The sequence below is a fragment of the Bombina bombina genome, chromosome 2, assembly GCF_027579735.1.
Source record: "Bombina bombina isolate aBomBom1 chromosome 2, aBomBom1.pri, whole genome shotgun sequence".
NCBI classification, from domain to species: Eukaryota; Metazoa; Chordata; class Amphibia; order Anura; family Bombinatoridae; genus Bombina; species Bombina bombina.
Genome location: NC_069500.1, coordinates 928,054,103 through 928,075,778, shown reverse-complemented (window position 1 = coordinate 928,075,778; position 21,676 = coordinate 928,054,103). Strand labels below are relative to the sequence as shown.

General features: G+C 36.1%; 1 protein-coding gene across 1 annotated transcript in view; it reads left to right on the top strand.

Annotated features, from left to right (window-relative positions):
* Window positions 1-679: 679 nt before the first annotated feature.
* Window positions 680-21,676, top strand: part of TMEM150C (transmembrane protein 150C) — a 553,275-nt gene continuing 532,278 nt past the window's right edge. Inside the window, exon 1 of the mRNA XM_053703357.1 lies at window positions 680-823. The gene's annotated coding sequence lies outside the window, so the exon portion shown is untranslated. The remainder of the gene's footprint in view (window positions 824-21,676) is intronic.

Below are 21,676 nucleotides of genomic sequence, written 5' to 3'. Positions count from 1 at the left end.
TATCTAAGTTCTTTTAATTAATCATTGTATCTAATTGGAGTTGTCAACCCATGTCGTTTACAACGAATTTTAATCAATAACGGTTAAGTTTCAAATAAGAAGAAATTGCTTTTGTTAACTGTTATTTGTTTTAAATTTTATCAGGAATGACATTATCTTTTTAATATAATAAACATTGTATTTGAGCCCAAGACCCTGCCTCTATTGTTGGCGCTTTGATATTTGTGGACAGTTTAAACATTTTCTTCATTTATTTTTGTGTGCTATGTTCTGTTCTGGAGACACAATCCAGTAATTAGTGGGGCTCCCTGCAGTGAGTATTTGAACTGAGCTATTTTGCTATTTAGAAATTAATAAAATATGACTATAAAAAAAAAGGAATGTGAGATGAACTCTGACACTATATATATTTATTTTTTTTAAAACAATTTTAGAAACGTTTATACAGTGTCTTAAAAGTTTATAGAAAAAAAAAAGTGGGTCGTAGCAAAATAGTATATAGCAACAAAAGAGGAAATAATGATAAAAGCAATACTTAAAATAGAGAGAGTAAATTGAAATCCAAAGTAAAACAGAGTTGGATATAACTGTAGCCACCAGAGAGAGAAAAAAGGAGGTGGAGAAAGTGAGGGCAGTGAAAGAGGGAGGGCAATATTCGGTAAAAGATGTGTATGCTCTAAGCTTGGAAGCGGTTTTCTTGAGGAACAAGGAGTAGGAGGAGAATTCACATAGCCACTCTTTCAGCACACTCTGGGAACGAGTTTTGACTGCGCTTCCTTTAGGTAGACGGCGGTTCCTAAAAGCCCGGGGTCTGACACTGCAGGTAAGACACCTTCCCCTCATGGCTGCCTGTCACTGCCACCAGTGAGCGCTGCTGGAAGTGTGCGCGCTGTGTGCCGTGTGTTATTGTGATCAGAGCTGCCGCCCTGGTGTGGGGCTCAGTGACTATCTGCAGCGCTGCGCTTGTAAAAGCTCCTGGGACCCTGTATTATGCCTGGAATCCCATTGTTTCTCCGATTATTGCTTCCCCTTTCTTATGGATTGATGTGGGTGTTAGCAGAAGCACAGATAGGCGGCCTGTTCATGTCAGCAGAGGTTGCATTTTCTCAGATTGCACTGTACATAGTTGCAAACACATGAAATATATATATATATATATATATATATATATATATATATATATATATATATATGTTATTGTAGTAAGTTAATTCATAAGGCAGATGATGTACAGTATGAAGACCCATGTATATAGTTTGATGGACAAAGTTGGGATACATGTTATCCATTGCTATCATTTTTATGGCCCTGTGAATGTTTTTTTTTTTCATTATTCAACACACACACACAATTTCTTTCAGCTTGAAAGTAAATATATGAAATGTCTGTGTGCAATTTTTAATCTAGATTGTCAAGATTTGTCTTTCACTGTCATTGAATGCACTATATATAGAGACTACAGTATTTTATATTCGTTCTATATTGATTGCAAAATGTATTTGCTCACTTGTGTTTAAATAGTTTATTTCATCATACACAGATCCCAATAACAAATATGTAAACAATTATATTTATAGAGACATAATACTCCTTGTTGTTTTTATGATTCTGTTTGAGCCTACAACTTTAAAAACTTTTCCAATTTACTTCTATTTTTCAAATATACTTCATTTGCTTGGTATCCTTTGTTGAAAAGAATCCCTGTAGGCTCAATGGTATGCACAATTTGTGCTCACTTTATGCCAACAATTTTGCAACAATGCTTTTAATCATTCTACTTTTGTTGTGCACTAGATGGCAGCACTTGCTCAAATCTGAACCTACATATGTATGCTCTTCAACAAATGACACCAAGAGATAAAAGTAAATGAAATAATTGAAGCAGAATTATTTAAGTAATTAATATCAGAATTATGAAATAATATTTTTGAGTTTTCATAATTGTTTTGGACCTGTTATGAATGATAATTCTCTGTACAATTGAAGCCCTGTTTATATGCACTGACAAACTGAACTTATCTGAACCTACTCATAATAACAAGTATAGAAGTTTGTATTTTAAATAATTTGTTAAACAATGGAAAATATATATTTCCATCTGTAGTTAAAATTTTGCTAGGCATGATGCAAGATATATATATTTAAAACAGCTGAAATTAAAGGGCCACTAAACCCAAAATCTTTCTTTCCCGATTCAGATAGAGAATAGAAATTTAAACAACATTACAATTTACTTCCATTATTTATTTTGCTTCATTTTTAAAATATCCTTAGTTGAAGAAAAAGCAATGCACATGGTGAGCCAATCACACAATGCTTCTATGTGCAGCAACCAATCAGCAGCTAGTGAGCATATCTAGATATGCTTTTCATCAAAGAATATCAAGAGAATAAAACAAATTAAATAATATAAATAAATTAGAAAGATGTTTAAAATGGCATTCACTTTCTAAATCATAAAAGAAAAAATGTGGGTGGCATGTCCCTTTTAAAGTTTAATGATTAATATAAAGCTTACATTTATAAATAAAAAATAACTAAATTCCCAATTACTATGGCAGTAAGGTTTGAACTAAAGTTACTCTCCAGAGGTCCTGTAAGTCTACCTAGATTTACTCTTCAACAAAGGACGGAAAGAGAATGAATTACATTTGGTTACAAAGTAAACTTAAAAAATATTTTAAACTGTATACTCTATCTGAATCATAAAATATTAATTATGACTTTAATTTATGTTTTTGCATATAACTGTGTTTAACACCTGCATATAGGTTGCACACATAGTTAAATTCTGCTCCATAGCAGCAATATGCTTCTGCTGCAGAGCTAACTAAGGCTGCCGATTGGTTGCTATTCACATATGCATCCATTTGTTGGTTTTCTGGATATGAACCAGTAGTTCTTTGCTGTACTGAAGCTGACCCTTTGCAGGGTATAAGAACAATTATATGCAATTAGTACTGCAATAAGAATATGCTCTAACAAATTTAGTTATACGATTAGTTTATTAAAGCTATCTATCTATCTATCTATCTATCTATCTATCTATCTATCTATCTATCTATCTATCTTTTATGATTGTCAATTCAAATAAATAAGCATCTCCTGTATCTTTTCAGTTGTATATCTATGACTCAAGTAACAGTGATATGGCCAAGTTGCTTGTTAACCAAAATACTAAGCTTTCTGGGCATGTATTCAAATCTTCAATTATCTAGCCTTTACAAATCACCTCCTTTTTATGCTGAGACCCATTCTGCATTGCACTACATGATAAATATGCACCACTCTTTAACTAACAGATTTTAAAAATATATATTTCCAACAATCAGTCACAAGATGGGTACTTCATTATATACCTTACACTATTAAGATTTGCATCTCCATAGAAGAAAAAAATGACAGTTTATTTGTTGATGTTGTCTGAGGCAAAATGTTATTTGAGGACAACAACTGCATTTAGAAATCGAATGTGTGTTTTCTTCACTGTCACAGAAAAATATTTCAGGCAGTTGAGATTTTGTATTAAATAATCGCTTGTATCCTTGTTTTTTGCTCAAAGGAACATCCTAAATATGTTTTTGCTAGCTCTGTGTGTCCGTTCAGGAATCTCTGTTTAATCATAATGCTATTGTGTATATATTTACAGCATAGTCGGAGTTCCCTGTGGTCTAATTAAGCAGGTTAGGAATTTCCTGCTTAGCTTTTTACTATTTTATTTTCTTATGAGCATTTGTTTTAACCAAAAAACAACTGAAGGTGAAATGAACTTCACTGTAACCTAGTTTTTTTCTATGTTCTTTTCTTATGAGCATTTGTTTTTAATGAAAAGCCAACTGAAGATAACAACGTGAATTTCTCTGTAAATTATAATCTATCCAGATTAATTACAATATTGATATAGAAATTCTAACTTTAGGGGACATGAAACACAATTGTTTTTCATTCTTTATTCAGATAGATCATACAATTTTAAACAACTTTCCAATCTACTTGTATTATTACATCAGCCTCATTCTTTTGGTATCCTTTGTTGAAGGAGCAGGAATGCACTACTGGGTGTTAGCTAAACACATCAGGTGAAGCAATGACGAGGCATATATAGGAAGTTACCAATCATCATAATAGTTGTATTTTGCTGCTCCCTAACCTACTTAGGTTTGCTTTTCAACAAATGATACCAAGAAAACAAAGCTAATTAATGGAAGTAAACTGGGAATTTGTTTAAAATGAGATGCTCTATGAATCAGGAAAGTTTAATTTTGACTTTACTGTACATTGAAATAAGTTAACAAGGCCGTTATGTTTCATGTTCGTTCTCATTTTGCTGCAAGAAAATAGTGTATGACACAGTATTGTTCTCCACATACACAACTGTAGCATAATTAAAAAGATATTAATCTGTGCTCCTTTAGTAAAAGAAAATGTTAAATCAGAAGTCAACATAAAAAGAAACCTTGTGTTAAAAATAGCAAACAACTTACTTGCTTTCTTGCTAAATGAGCACTTAGAAATTCTCAGTGTAGCCACTGTCTACAGCTAAATAAGAGTGCTACCATTGTCCCATGAGTTTTGCAGCAAAAGTCCTCTACTGAACATGGGAAACCTGACTGTAGCTAGAGCATATGTATCCTAGCAACACTCCAAAGGAAATGCTGCTCCTCTGACTTCCTGTAGAGACCACAGCCCCCTTGTGGGGGAAAGATGGGAAGTAATGGACTCTTCACAGTGAAATTTAAAAAAAATGAAATGTAGAATCCTTTTTAAGATGATAAATAATATCTGTTTGAAATGTGCAGCAGTGCAGTTCATGAGACCATTGGCAGCATTTTTTGTCAATATGCTTCTATATGCAAAAAGTGTTTTTTGTTAACATTTAACAGTGCTTGAGAGTCAACGTGCTATGTGCCTGCTACCCACTGCTAATACAGTTGTAGGTTTCGTGCACCCAAATGTGTCTGCCATGCATTCTCAGACTGCAGGTTGTCACTCCACGTTACTGATGCTACGCAGGTAGTGCTTGTGGGAAAATGTGGGCACATATGATGTACAGCAGTAATTGTAGTGGGTAATGTGCATGTTAAAGGGACAGTCAAGTCCAAAAAACCCTTACATGTTTCAAATATGGCATGTCATTTTAAACAACTTTCCAATATCACCAATTTTGCTTTGTTCTATTGGTATTCTTAGTTGAAAGCTAAACCTAGGAAGGCTCATATGATAATTTCTAAGCCCTTGAAGGCCGCCTCTAATCACATGCCTTTTTTTTATTTGCTCTTTACAACAAGGGAGTGCTATTTCATGTGAGCCATATAGATAACATTGGGGTCACGCCCGTGGATTGTGGCAGACACTGCACTTATTGGCTAAAATGATAGTCAATAGATAATAAAATGTAATGTGATCAGGAGGCTGTCAGGAAAGGCTTAGATACAAGGTAATCACAGAGGTAAAAAGTAATTAATATAACAGTGTTGGTTATGCAAAACTGGGGAATGGGTAATAAATGGATTATCTATCTTTTAAAACAAAATTCTGGTGTGGACTGTCCCTTTTTAAAGTGACATGAAACTCAAGTTAATTTCAGGATTTAGATAGGACATACAATTTTAAGCAACTTTTCTGTTTAGTTCAATTATCAAATTTGCTTTATTCACTTTGTATCCTTTGTTGAGGGAGCAGCAATGCACTACTGGGAGCTAGCTGAACATATCTGGTGAGCCAGTGACAAGAGCCAGCAATCAGCAGCTAGTTCCCATCAATGCATTGTTTCTCCTGAGTCTGTCTAGATATTCCTTTTCTAAGAAACCATACTAAGGCCTAGATTTAGAGTTCGGCGGTAGCCGTCAAAACCAGCGTTAGAGGCTCCTAACGCTGGTTTTGGCCGCCCGCTGGTATTTGGAGTCAGTGATTAAAGGGTCTAACGCTCACTTTACAGCCGCGACTTTTCTATACCGCAGATCCCCCTACGCCATTTGCGTAGCCTATCTTTTCAATGGGATCTTTCTAACGCTGGTATTTAGAGTCGTTTCTGAAGTGAGCGTTAGAGCTCTAACGACAAAACTCCAGCCGCCTGAAAATAGCAGGAGTTAAGAGCTTTCTGGCTAACGCCGGTTTATAAAGCTCTTAACTACTGTACCCTAAAGTACACTAACACCCATAAACTACCTATGTACCCCTAAACCGAGGTCCCCCCACATCGCCGCAACTCGATTAAAAATTTTAACCCCTAATCTTCCGACCGCCACCTACGTTATACTTATGTACCCCTAATCTGCTGCCCCTAACACCGCCGACCCCTATATTACATTTATTAACCCCTAATCTGCCCCCCACAACATCGCCGCCAGCTACTTAAAATAATTAACCCCTAATCTTCCGACCGCAAAGCGCCGCCACCTACGTTATCCCTATGTACCCCTAATCTGCTACCCCTAACACCGCCGACCCCTATATTATATTTATTATCCCCTAATCTGCCCCCCTCAACGTCGCCGACACCTGCCTACACTTATTAACCCCTAATCTGCCGAGCGGACCGCACCGCTACTATAATAAAGTTATTAGCCCCTAATCCGCCTCACTAACCCTATCATAAATAGTATTAACCCCTAATCTGCCCTCCCTAACATCGCCGACACCTAACTTCAATTATTAACCCCTAATCTTCCGATCGGAGCTCACCGCTATTCTAATAAATGTATTAACCCCTAAAGCTAAGTCTAACCCTAACACTAACACCCCCCTAACTTAAATATAATTTTAATCTAACGAAATAAATTAACTCTTATTAAATAAATTAATCCTATTTAAAGCTAAATACTTACCTGTAAAATAAATCCTAATATAGCTACAATATAAATTATAATTATATTATAGCTATTTTAGGATTAATATTTATTTTACAGGCAACTTGGTATTTATTTTAACTAGGTACAATAGCTATTAAATAGTTAAGAACTATTTAATAGTTACCTAGTTAAAATAATAACAAAATTACCTGTAAAATAAATCCTAACCTAAGATATAATTAAACCTAACACTACCCTATCAATAAAATAATTCAATAAACTACCTACAATTACCTACAATTAACCTAACACTACACTATCAATAAATTAAATAAACACAATTGCTACAAATAAATACAATTAAATAAACTAGCTAAAGTACAAAAAATAAAAAAGAACTAAGTTACAGAAAATAAAAAAATATTTACAAACATAAGAAAAATATTACAACAATTTTAAACTAATTACACCTACTCTAAGCCCCCTAATAAAATAACAAAGCCCCCCAAAATAATAAATTCCCTACCCTATTCTAAATTTAAAAAGTTACAAGCTCTTTTACCTTACCAGCCCTGAACAGGGCCCTTTGCGGGGCATGCCCCAAGAAGTTCAGCTCTTTTGCCTGTAAAAGAAAACATACAATACCCCCCCCCCCCAACATTACAACCCACCACCCACATACCCCTAATCTAACCCAAACCCCCCTTAAATAAACCTAACACTAAGCCCCTGATGATCTTCCTACCTTGTCTTCACCATGCCAGGTTCACCGATCCGTCCTGGCTCCAAGATCTTCATCCAACCCAAGCGGGGGCTAGACATCCACTGAAGAAGTCCAAAAGAGGGTCCAAAGTCTTCCTCCTATCCGGCAAGAAGAGGACATCCGGACCGGCAAACATCTTCTCCAAGCGGCATCTTCGATCTTCTTCCATCCGGTGCGGAGCGGGTCCATCTTGAAGCAGGCGACGCGGATCCATCCTCTTCTTCCGATGTCTCCCGACGAATGACGGTTCCTTTAAGGGACGTCATCCAAGATGGCGTCCCTCGAATTCCGATTGGCTGATAGGATTCTATCAGCCAATCGGAATTAAGGTAGGAATTTTCTGATTGGCTGATGGAATCAGCCAATCAGAATCTAGTTCAATCCGATTGGCCGATCCAATCAGCCAATCAGATTGAGCTCGCATTCTATTGGCTGATCGGAACAGCCAATAGAATGCGAGCTCAATCTGATTGGCTGATTGGATCAGCCAATCGGATTGAACTTGATTCTGATTGGCTGATTCCATCAGCCAATCAGAAAATTCCTACCTTAATTCCGATTGGCTGATAGAATCCTATCAGCCAATCGGAATTCGAGGGACGCCATCTTGGATGACGTCCCTTAAAGGAACCGTCATTCGTCGGGAGACATCGGAAGAAGAGGATGGATCCGCGTCGCCTGCTTCAAGATGGACCCGCTCCGCACCGGATGGAAGAAGATCGAAGATGCCGCTTGGAGAAGATGTTTGCCGGTCCGGATGTCCTCTTCTTGCCGGATAGGAGGAAGACTTTGGACCCTCTTCTGGACTTCTTCAGTGGATGTCTAGCCCCCGCTTGGGTTGGATGAAGATCTTGGAGCCAGGACGGATCGGTGAACCTGGCATGGTGAAGACAAGGTAGGAAGATCATCAGGGGCTTAGTGTTAGGTTTATTTAAGGGGGGTTTGGGTTAGATTAGGGGTATGTGGGTGGTGGGTTGTAATGTTGGGGGGGGGGGTATTGTATGTTTTCTTTTACAGGCAAAAGAGCTGAACTTCTTGGGGCATGCCCCGCAAAGGGCCCTGTTCAGGGCTGGTAAGGTAAAAGAGCTTGTAACTTTTTAAATTTAGAATAGGGTAGGGAATTTATTATTTTGGGGGGCTTTGTTATTTTATTAGGGGGCTTAGAGTAGGTGTAATTAGTTTAAAATTGTTGTAATATTTTTCTTATGTTTGTAAATATTTTTTTATTTTCTGTAACTTAGTTCTTTTTTATTTTTTGTACTTTAGCTAGTTTATTTAATTGTATTTATTTGTAGCAATTGTGTTTATTTAATTTATTGATAGTGTAGTGTTAGGTTAATTGTAGGTAATTGTAGGTAGTTTATTTAATTATTTTATTGATAGGGTAGTGTTAGGTTTAATTATATCTTAGGTTAGGATTTATTTTACAGGTAATTTTGTTATTATTTTAACTAGGTAACTATTAAATAGTTCTTAACTATTTAATAGCTATTGTACCTAGTTAAAATAAATACCAAGTTGCCTGTAAAATAAATATTAATCCTAAAATAGCTATAATATAATTATAATTTATATTGTAGCTATATTAGGATTTATTTTACAGGTAAGTATTTAGCTTTAAATAGGATTAATTTATTTAATAAGAGTTAATTTATTTCGTTAGATTAAAATTATATTTAAGTTAGGGGGGTGTTAGTGTTAGGGTTAGACTTAGCTTTAGGGGTTAATACATTTATTAGAATAGCGGTGAGCTCCGATCGGAAGATTAGGGGTTAATAATTGAAGTTAGGTGTCGGCGATGTTAGGGAGGGCAGATTAGGGGTTAATACTATTTATGATAGGGTTAGTGAGACGGATTAGGGGTTAATAACTTTATTATAGTAGCGCTCAGGTCCGCTCGGCAGATTAGGGGTTAATAAGTGTAGGCAGGTGTCGGCGACGTTGTGGGGGGCAGATTAAGGGTTAATAAATATAACATAGGGGTCGGCGATGTTAGGGCAGCAGATTAGGGGTACATAGGGATAACGTAGGTTGCGGCGGTTTACGGAGCGGAAGATTAGGGGTTAAAACTGTAATGCAGGGGTCAGCGATAGCGGGGGCGGAAGATTAGGGGTTAATAAGTGTAAGGTTAGGGGTGTTTAGACTTGGGGTTCATGTTAGGGTGTTAGGTGCAGACGTAGGAAGTGTTTCCCCATAGGAAACAATGGGGCTGCGTTAGGAGCTGAACGCTGCTTTTTTGCAGGTGTTAGGTTTTTTTTCAGCTCAAACAGTCCCATTGTTTCCTATGGGAGAATCGTGCACGAGCACGTTTTTGAGGCTGGCCGCGTCCGTAAGCAACTCTGGTATCGAGAGTTGCATTTGCGGTAAAAATGCCCTACGCTCCTTTTTTGGAGCCTAACGCAGCATTTGTTTGAACTCTCGATACCAGAGTTAATTTTATGGTGCGGCCAGAAAAAAGCCCGCGGAGCGTTAACAGCCCTTTTACCGCCGAACTCTAAATCTAGGCCTAAGAGAATTAAGCCAATGATATGATAGAAGTACATTGGAAAGAGTGTTATAATTGCCTTTGCCTGCTCTATCTGAAATCATGAACATTTTAAGGTATAGAAAGGTCAAAAGGAAAATCTGCATGGGTAAATTTTATTTTTAAATAGAAGCATTTTTCAATGTACTTCCATTAGCAAAAATGCTTTTAGTAAAAGTTGCCACAGTTTTTCAGCGGTATATGCACATATGCTGTGAGGGCTTGGTCACCTGCATTCTAACACCACACCTCAGTGTCAGCAGTGACTTGTATGATACTAATTAAAGGGACACTCAGGTTAAAATTAAACTTTCATGATTCAAATAGAGCACACAATTTTAAGCAACTTTCCATTTTACTTCAATTTAACAAAATGTGCACAGTCTTTTTATATTTACACTTTTTGAGTTGCCAGCTCCTACTGAGCATGTGCAAGAATATACGTATTTGTGATTGGCTGATGGCTGTCACATGATACAGGAGTGGAAATAGACATTACTTTGAACATTTTCACAATAAAATCTACTTATTTGAAGTTCAGAGTAAGTACTATTGCATTATTTTTTATCATGCATTTGTTGATATACAAATCTACTGTATTTTCTGGCCCTTTAAGTCTTCACAGACACAATACACGCCATCACCAGCTCTCTGAGGTTCAATACTGTGCACAGGTCCTCACAGCATATGTGCGTATGTCTCTGAAAAATAGTAATAACTTTTACTACAAACATTTTTGCTAGTGGAAGTATTTTTTGAATTTTTTTTAAATATACCCATGCCATGCACGTTTTCAGTTTTGATCTTGCAATCCCTTTTAATTTGTACTTTGCTTTCCCTTTAATAATTAGTTGACGGTAAACTCTTCCCTTTTTTAGAATTAGATCCGGAATGTTAGTGATATTTTACATGGTGTTTAATTAATCAGTTGTAATGAAAATGTGCTATAACTTATTTTTTAATATAGATATGAAATTAAAATACCCCTCGCTCTTCCGCCCAATTCAAAAGTAAATTTTATTTGTGAGCCAACAGTTTGAACTGTTGTCCAATCAGCGCTTTCCCTATATGGCACTTTTGTTGTAGCTAGAGCGCTGATTGGAGAAAAATGCAAACCTTTTAGCTCACAGAAAAATTGAGTTTTTGAAGTGGGCTGGCGGAGCATGGGGTATTTGAATTTGATATCTATATTAAAAAGTACGTTATAGAGCATCTTCGTTACAACTGATTAATTAATCTCCATCTAAAATATCACTAACATTCCTGATCTGATTTTAAAAATGGGAGAGTTTTACCATCACTTAAACAATGATAAAAATGTCATCCATTAGAACAGATGTGCGAAAACATTGTAGCTTGACTTCATTTCTAAGCTTAACCAAAGCATTAGAAGAGGTGCTTTTAGAATTAGTAAAACTGGTTGGGTAATATAAACAATATAACTGGAAAATCTGGTTAAACAAGAGCAAAAATATTAGAAACAAGCACTTTAGAAGCTTTTTAAGTAGGTTTTGTGTGTGTGTTTGTGGGGGGGGGGGGGTGCTGGCTTCAGATGCTTTTATAAAAGCACAAGATACATCGCCCAAAAGAAAGTAAAACGTTATGGCTAACAGTGTCAATTATGATTTATATGAATGACATATTTTTTTTTCCAATAATATTAATATTCATTGGTGCAGTTAACAATTTGATATCAAGTGGGTGAGTTTAAAATGGACATTTTCTAATGTCTAAATACATAAAAGGGACAGTCTAGTCAAAATTAAACTTTTATGATTCTGGTAGGACATGCAATTTTAAACAACTTTCCAATTTACTTTTATTAACAAATTTGTTTTGTTCTTGTGGTATGCTTTGTTAAAAGCTAAACCTAGGTAGGCTCAAACTAATTTCTAAGCCATTGAAGGCTGCCTCTCTTATCTCAATGCATTTTGACATTTTTTCATAGTTAGACACTGCTAGTTTACAGGTGCCATATACATTGTGCTCACTCCCGTGGAGTTATTTATGAGTCAGCACTGATTGGCTAAAATGCAAGTCTGTCAAAAGAACTGAGATAAGGCTGCAGTCTGCAGAGACTTAGATACAAGGTAATCACAGAACTAAAAAGTGTCTATAAGTAACAGTATAGGTTATGCCAAATGTCGGAAAGGGTAATAATGGGATTATCTATATTTTTAAACAATAACAATTTTCAAGTAGACTGTCCCTTTAAAAGGACATATAAGTCAAATTTAACCCCTTCGCTACTGGGAATTTCAGAGAACAATGTGTTTAAAGTATAGACTGCCCAACACTTTGGGTTTCTCACTGAAATTAATTGCACACAACTACTGCAATCATAAGACAAATGGTTGTAAAAGCTTCTCTGGGATCCCTTTTTTCATAAATAGCAGACAGGCTTTGCCATTGATTTTTGCCGCCAATTAGATGGCTGCTATTTGCAGCTGCACACCACACTTCTGAAATTCCCAGCAGTGAAGGGGTTAATCGGCTTGTAAGGTTAAAGGGATAGGAAAGTCAAAATTAAACTTGCATAATTCAGATAGAGCATGTCATTTTAGTTTTAAAACAAGCTTTATTGAAGAGAAATTAGGAACAACTTAATCGGTACATACATTTCTTCTTTCACAGATATAGCGTTTAGAAACAGTAATAAGGAAATGTCTAATACAAAGTGTCTATATCCTGAGAGGTTGTTCATAGTTTATGTTCCTTTGCTATATAGTCTGTTTCTCTTTTCTGTTTATCTTGTATGGACGTGAGTCCTTATTCCGGAGCTTGCTTCAGCCAGCTAATTTGCTTGCTGTTTATTAACAATCTTATTAACAGTTAAACATAAGCTTTGGGACTGAACCTCAGGGTCTATACCATTGTTTATACGGTTAAGTCTCAGCTTTTTTAATGCACATTGCCGAGTCTATATTAGGTCCTGGGCTTACCGCCTTACTCCTTTTTTGTAAGGCAGAGAAAGTAAAGAGTAGTATAGAGAAAGTTCATAAGATTAGGGGGAGAGGGAGAAAGAGAGAGAAAAAAAAAAAAAGGAGGGGGGGGGATAGGGAGGAAGCAGGGTGGGAGGAGAGGGAGGGGACAACAATAATTATTTCTGAGCAGTGGGGTTTAGTTTCAGGAGGTGTGGCTTATATTCGCTTCGTATTACAGTCCTCTTCCCTCCCAGGTTAGTGTCATCAATTATGAATCCTAGTTTTTTACTAATTTCTCCTAGTACCTCCTCCCAGTAAGGTCGTATATGTGGGCATTCCCACCAGATATGCAAGAGTGAGCCCCCCTTCTACGTGAGAGCATGTAATTTTAAGACACTTTTGAATTTCACTTCTGTTTTCAAATGTACATTGTTCTCTTGGTATCCATTGCTGAAAAATAAAATGTATGAGAGATGTGCATTTTGGCAGTTTCGTTCACTGCCGAATGTGGTAATAGGAGGCTGCTTTCAGTATTCGGCTCTTTTCAGAGGCTTATATCCTTTTGTGCAAGTGAAACACACTTAAGATTTGTGGAAATTCAGATCTTAGTGTGTTTCACTTGCACAAGGGGATATTCGGCTTGAAAAGAGAACAATACCGAAAGTAGCCTCTTGCTACCACATTCGATATCTACACACACACTAGTGAGAGTTAGCTGGTGATCGGAGCCTGTGATTGGCATACTAGATGTGTTCAGTTCTCAGTAGTTCATTTCTGCTCCTTCAACAATGGACATCAAAAGAATGAAGCACATTTGTTAATAGAAGTAAATTGGAAAGTTGTTTTAAAATTTTTCTATCTGAATCCTGAAAGAAAGAAAAAAAAAAATGGGTTTCATGTTCCTTTAACCCCTTTGCTACCGGGAATTTCAGAGAAGAACGTCCAAAATACCGGAGAATGTTTTAGCATTTTTCGCTACCACTCCATTTAAACAGAAATAGAGCCTTGTGTTTATTTTTTTCTATTTACTTGTCAAAACCTATTTATATTATATTATAGGCCCATTTTGGTATATTGTATGCCAACATTTCACTGCCAAATGCGATTTATATAAAAAAAATTAACTTTTTTTTTTTTTTTTTACAAACTTTGTTCAGAAATAGCAGACATACAATATTTTGCCATTGATTTTTGGTAATTAGAAGGCTGCTAATTGCAGCTGCGCGCCACACTTCTATTATTCCCGGTAGTGAAGGTATTAATCAGGTAGCTTGTAAGGTTGATTTTAGCTGTAGTGTAGTGATCCCTACCTTCCCTCCCTTACCACCCACTGGTCACCACCACCATCATCATAGTCTGCCAGTATGCAGTTTAGTTTTTTTTTTAATCCATTATTTATTTATTTATTTATATATATATATATATATATATATATATATATATATATATATATATATATATATATATATATATATATATATATATATATATATATATATATGTATGTTAGCAGGGATGTGCACTCTCACTTATTTACAACTGCCAGGGTGCTAGTGGAATTAGGTATACAGCAACAAAAGGAACTTGCACTCACTGGACTTTTATCAAAATTTCTTTTATTTGGCAAAAATAATTAGTGACGTTTCGAGGACAGTGTGTCCCCTTCCTCAGACAGTGATTGCATCAAACAATGGTGAATTTATACATTCAAACAAACAACCCCTCCCCCCAATTAGCACAAAAAAAACGCCAAAACTAGTTGTCATGGTGACCTATAAGTCACAAAATAAATACCATAGTGTAAATCTCATATTTAGAGTGTAATGTGAGCCATCATGGCTCTTAAACCACTTGTGACAGTGCAGGAATTAACAAACAGCTCTCTAACCCTCCCAACCTACCTATTTGCCACCATCTTGGGTACTGGCAGCTGTCTGCCAGTACCCAGTTTTCCCCAAAAAAGAGAGGTTTTTTTTCTTAAACACAGCATTTTCTGTAGTGTAGTGTAACTGCAAACACACACATGCACGTGCGTGCGCCCGCAGGCCCCCCTCCGCACGCTCCCAGCATCCGGCGTGCACAAAGCACTTGCAGGAACCGGATGCCGGGGAGCGATGGGCCGCCCACCCGCCTCCCTTGTAAGCTCCCACCCATCAACGAACGGCACCATCGCTACCGGTGCTGAGAGGGCCACAGAGTGGCTCTCTCTGCATCGGATGCTTTTTAAAGGGTATTGCAGGATGCCTCAATATCGAGGCATCACTGCAATACCCTGAGAGCTGCTGGAAGCGATTGTGATCGCTTCCAGCACTCTCTTAGACAACTGACGTACCAGGTACGTCCATTGTCACTAACTGTCAGTTTTTGCAGGACGTACCTGGTACGTCAGTTGTCATTAAGGGGTTAAATGGACACTGAACCCACATTTTTTTTCTTTTGTGATTCAGATAGAGCATGACATTTTAAGCAACTTTCTAATTTAGTCCTATTATCAAATTTTCTTCATTCTCTTGGTATCTTTATTTGAAATGCAAGAATGTAAGTTTAGATGCCGGCCCATTTTTTGTGAACAACCTGGGTTGTTCTTGCTGATTGGTGGATAAATTCATCCACCAATAAAAAAATTGCTGTCCATAGTTCTGAACCAAAAAAAAAACTTAGATACATTCTTTTTCAAATAAAGATAGCAAGAGAACGAAGAAAAATTGATAATAGGAGTAAATTAGAACGTTGCTTAAAATTGCATGCTCTATCTGAATCAAGAAAGAGAAAAAATTTGGGTTCAGTGTCCCTTTAACCTATGTATGTATGCTTTTCAACAATGGATACCAAAAGAACAAAGCTAATCATTTAATAGAAGTAAATTGGACAGTTGTTTAACATTGTATGTTCTATCTGAATGATGAAAGTTTAATTTTGACTTTACTGTCCTTGTAATGCCATTGCCCCTCTGCAAATCTATGTATGCAGAATCAACTAAAGGGACAGTCAAGTCCAAAAAAACTTTCATGTTTCAAATAGGGCATGCAATTTTAAACAACTTTCCAATTTACTTTTATCACCAATTTGCTTTGTTCTTTTGGTATTCTTAGTTGAAAGCTAGACCTAGGAAGGCTCATATGATAATTGCTAAGCCCTTGAAGGCCGCCTCTAATCACATGCTTTTGTATTTGCTTTTCACAGCAGGGGAGAGCTAGTTCAGGTAAACCCTATAGATAACATTGTAAGCACGCCCGTGAATTGTGGCAGACACTGCACTAATTGGCTAAAATAAAAGTCAATTGATAATTAATAAAATGTCATGTGATCAGGGGGCTGTCAGAAGATGTTTAGATACAATGTAATCACAGAGGTAAAAAGTATATTAATATAACTGTGTTAGTTATGCAAAACTGGGGAATGGGTAATAAAGGGATTATCTATCTTTTAAAACAATAAAAATTCTGGTGATGACTGTCCCTTAAGTTTTAAAAAGCTCAATGAATAGAAGATGTTTTTTATGTTTAAATACTTTTTATTGTTTTATATTTTTTGAAGAACAAGAATACATAAATAAAATAATATAGCAATAATTGTCTTTTCTTCTATTGCCCTCTAAATTGGGAAATACTGTGTTACATGTTTAAAGTATCACATAAGTTTCAGATAATTAGTTTGTTCAAGTATGAGCGCAGTAAATTGTTAGTTAGTTAGTTACATAAATATCTTAACGTTAGGGTTTAGTCCATATATGAGCATTTTTATCATAGATTCAACAGCAGTTTATCATTATTTAAACTGTACATAACAATCATCTTTGAACTGCATCCTCCAAGTTACTGATTCTGCTCATTTCTTATATCTATATTGCTCTACATAAATACATCTTGCTGGAACCTTTTTTGTTTTTAGCTATGGGTATACTTATGCACCCAGAAATATCCCGTACCTCGTTATAAGTTATCAGATAAACCTAGGGTTGGGTAACTTGGAGTTAGAAATTAACAATTGAAAAGAGGGCTGTAGGGGTGGTGGTGGGGGGGGGGGGGTGTGACGACACATCATTACTTAGTCTATATTATGTGTATATCAATGAGTTTGGTTTGTTTATAGTTTGATGGCCACTTAGATCTCTGCTCTCCAGCTATCTCAAGGGGTTGAGGAACCTTTGCTTATCCAATAATACCATACTGCTTTGCGGTGTAAGGTTGAGGTGTCTTTCCATCTCTCTGTGCCTTCCCAGGGTCCCAGACAATTAAATCTGTCTCATCCCAACCCCCTATTCTCGCTTCCAACCTGGGCCATATAGTTTCCCTCAACCTTTTCAGGAGTAGTGAGTCCTGAGCTAGTCTGGAGAAGATGTTTTTTAGTAGAATAGATCTGCACAAGGATCTAAGTGTGAGGAGGGAGGGGCAAGCATTAACATTGAAATGTTATTGTTTTAGCTAAAGCTATTAATATTAAGGTAATCATCATTTTTTTCTTCCGATAAAGTACAGCTGAAAAGTTGGTCATTCATTTCAGTTATCTATGTATTTCTAATGGTATATAACTAAATCAGTATTTTCTGATATAACTGGAAACATAATCTGAATTATTATTATTCTAAAAAGTTAAACCTTTATGTAGAAAACAATTATTTAAATTTGATTTAAATCAAGTCTGGCAGTGATTTAAATCGGATATTATTATTATTATTTATATCATTATGTTAAATTGGTAAAAGTTGTATTATCCAGTGTAAAAGCAAGGGGAATCTCAGCTGGTGGGACACATGGGGGGCTAATGCCCCATGTCAACCCTACTGCAAGAGGTTAAAGGGGCATGAAAAACTAAATGTTTCTTTCATGATTCAAATAGAGAATAGAACTGTAAACAACTTTTGTATGTAAAGGTGATATATACATTGCAATAGTGCTCACAAAAAATCGTAATTTAGAAATCGTATAAACAAATAAATTGGGTATTGAGATAAAAATGTGTTGTAAAAAATGTATGATTATGTGAACAATTTTTTAAATTTGTACTGAAATTGTGCAGGAGAGAAACAATTTAAAGGGACCGTTTACTTGGAAATTCTTCTTGTTTAAAAACAATTCCCCAGTTTTGCATAACCAACACTGTTATATTTATACACTTTTTACCTCTGTGATTACCTTGTATCTAAGCCTCTGTAGACTGCCCCTTGTCTCAGTGCTTTTTACAATCTTGCATTTTAGCCAGTCGGTGCTAGTTTTTGCATAACTTAGAACATTGTTCACGATTGTGAGCACAATGTTATCTATATGGCACACATTAACTACCACTGTCTAGCTGTTGTACAAGATATAAAAAGCACTGAGATAAGGGGTGGCCTGATGGGGCTTACAAACAGGCAAACTTAGAGGTTATATAGTATATTAATATAACAATGTTGGTTATGCAAAGCTGGACAATGAGTAATAAAAGTGTTATCTATCTTTTTAAATAATAATAAAATTGAAGGTACACAGTAGAAATCCTAATAAAACTACACTATACATGCAAAAAATGTGTGAAATTCCTATTTATTATACAAAATTCAAAGTATTTTTTTCCTTATTGTAAAATGTTTCCTTACCTCTGCTTGTGAACTGAACAGTGACGTTCCATAGGTATAGCTGAAATTTCTGTAAAATTTTTTCACCTGCAGTTCTCACTGTTTTTCTTCACAAACTAAAATGTGAAAAAATGGTGGCAAAATACGCAAAACCCTTATTACACTAATATAAAAACACATGCATATGAAAAATAGAGGCAATTGTAAGATACAAAATTCTGAAAGCAGGGTAATTTTTTATTAATTTTGGCTGCAGGATTTAATTTTTAATACTCCCTCTTCTCTCTCCTCAGCAGTGTCCCTTTCTAACGAGATTCGTTACTTTCTTACAACTCTCAGGGACAGACCCCTTTTAAATATCATTTTTATAAAATTCCCCAAGGAAAGCTCCTGCGAGTGACCTCTGACCCAGCATAGCTTTTGAAATGGGGCCTTTGCTACAATCGGAAATGTTACTGTTATGAAGATATTTAGTTTTAATGTTTGAAAAACTTCTAAATAGAAATAGCGGTACACTTTATTGTATCTGAGGAATATACATTATTTAGAAAGGGCTGGGTTTATTAATAATGCTACTCTCATTTCTCCGTTAGAATATTTTTAATTATCTCTGAAATATAAGGGATTCTCTTACAAAAGTATGACTTGCAGTATCTGATTAATGGTGTAATTTCACAAAAGCTTGTGAAATAGCACAGCATATCGGAAGGGTTTTCAGTGTAATGCTCTCCTGTAAAATATTTTACAAGAGATTGTCTGCAATGGCAGTCTTGCAGTACTAGTGTAATATTTGAGGCGATTATTCCTTTTTAAAGATATTTTCATCACCAAATGCAATTGGATATGCCCCAAGGCAGAACATACAGTGATCTGAGAGGTCATCGCAGAAAATGCAGCATGTCTGCAGAAAGAGCAGGACACATGCAAGAACTGTTAGAGATTTAACATTGCAGCACTGCTCCACATCAGGCTGTTCTCTTCAAACAGTGCTGTGCTCTGGCTGCACAGTGTAAGTTTTCCTTATCACAGTGCATCCAGAGCAAAGTGTTGTTTGAATATGCAGTAGATTTCTATATTAGACCAAGAGAATAGCAACATTTTTTATTCAAGAGACAATTTTTATTTTTTATTTTTTTTGGCTGCATCTAATTTGCAATCCAATTTTCAACTACTGCACTATATTATAAAACTTTTAAAATTGCTTTATTCTCCAGTTAATCAACACATTGCAATTAAACGTGTGCTTAAGTGTAACTGCCTAATTTAACATTTTATTTTATTTAAAAATGAGCTGCAGAAAATGTTTCACTAAAAAAAATCTCATTGCAGAAAGTGAAAAAAAGTTCTGCCTCTAGGTGGATATGTATGGGAATTCACCTGCAAAAGTTTTGACAGTCTTTCTCTTGTGACTTGTAGATTAAGATAATACATTTACAAATATATAACATGAAATGGCTTCCACAGATATTGTCTCACAAGTTTTTATATATATATATCTAGATGTATGTGTAAAAGACATTATTTATTCTATTTGAATTTTGGCTTTACTCATGGGTTATACATAAACAATGAGTCTGTAATGTTATACTGATACAGATTATATCTGTAGATAGTATTACTTTGTTATATTCTCACTTGTTCAGTCTCCGAGGTGCACAGCAAAGAAAGTAAATCTTTATAAATGCATTTTGTGTGTAATCTGATTTTTAACATGACTGGTTTGGCAACAGAGACTTAACTGTGTGCCCTTGAATGCAGCAAAAGCTGTCTTGACTTCTGCTGGTTGTGACTAAAGACTTGTATAGACAGCAGTATGAGTGATGCCTTGCTTGATTCCTGTAATGAGTTGTTTTACAATTCCTTTCCTGCTTTATATTCCATTGGCTGCCATAGCTCTGCACACATGAATGATAAACCCTGTATGTGGAGCATTGTGTCAGCACCCAGCTAACACAATAGTAATAAGGACTGCATATAAAAATACTGGGCACAAAGCAAGCTACCAGTATTCTGTATTCATGGTAGAAAAAATATGGGATTTTTGTATTCAGAAAGTGTTATGATCATAACAGCTCAATTTCACTGGAGTATAACTTGGAATTTGACAAGTAACACAATTATATTTTATTTGCATTGACATGCTAGAAGAAAAATGTATTGCTGGGTTTTGAATACAAAAAATAAAAAAAGCTTATAGCTTACAGTGAAAGAAAATCTTTATAGAAAGGTAGAACTATTGTATTCAAGATAGTTAAAGAGAAACAAAACTGATTTTTAAAAAGAACCAGTTTCAATTATGGATGGATTTTAAATTTTAGTTCTTACTAAATGAAGTATCCTATATAATAAAAGGCCAAGTGTGTTTTGTCCGAAGCTGTCATGCGCAGTAGAGTCTGCGCGCGAGGACAAACGCACCTGGCCTTCCAACTGATCTGGCGTGTGGTGGAGTGGGTGGGGCCGGGAATGACGCGGGCGGGGCCGACAGTCTGACTGCAGTGAGAGACAGAGAGCTATAAAGAGGGGGATAGAGAGAGCAGAAGAGGGGGTATAAAGAGAGGGGGGAGAGAGCGCAAAAGAGAGGGGGGAGAGAGCGCAAAAGAGAGGGGGGAGAGAGCGCAAAAGAGAGGGGGGATAGAGAGAGAGCAAGGGGTGGGACCGCTGTACTGCAAAAAATGGCCCGTGTACACGGGCTTTAGGACTAGTTCTAAATATTTTGTTACTAACCTTATACACCATTCACCCAGCATCTAAGCACTTTTTTTTCACAGAGCACAAGTTGAGCACCCCAACCAATCAGAAGTCATAGCACATGGTCCTACTGAAATTAAAGGCACATGTTCCCACTGCCTGTACCACACATTACTCAGCAGTGATGGATTGCCCATGTTGAAAAGCACTGGCTGGGCAGAATGTTAAGGTGAAATAGGATTTGTTGAGTAATATTTAGATTAAAAAATTGCAAAGCAACCTTGCATTAATGCACCTGGAGCTGTAAAATCATTGCAGTAATATACTGGAGCTAACTTTGGCTTCCATGTCCCTCAAGCTCATATTTTTATATATTTTTTTTAATTAGTTTTTTTATTTTTATTTTGTATTATTACCAATCTGCTATTC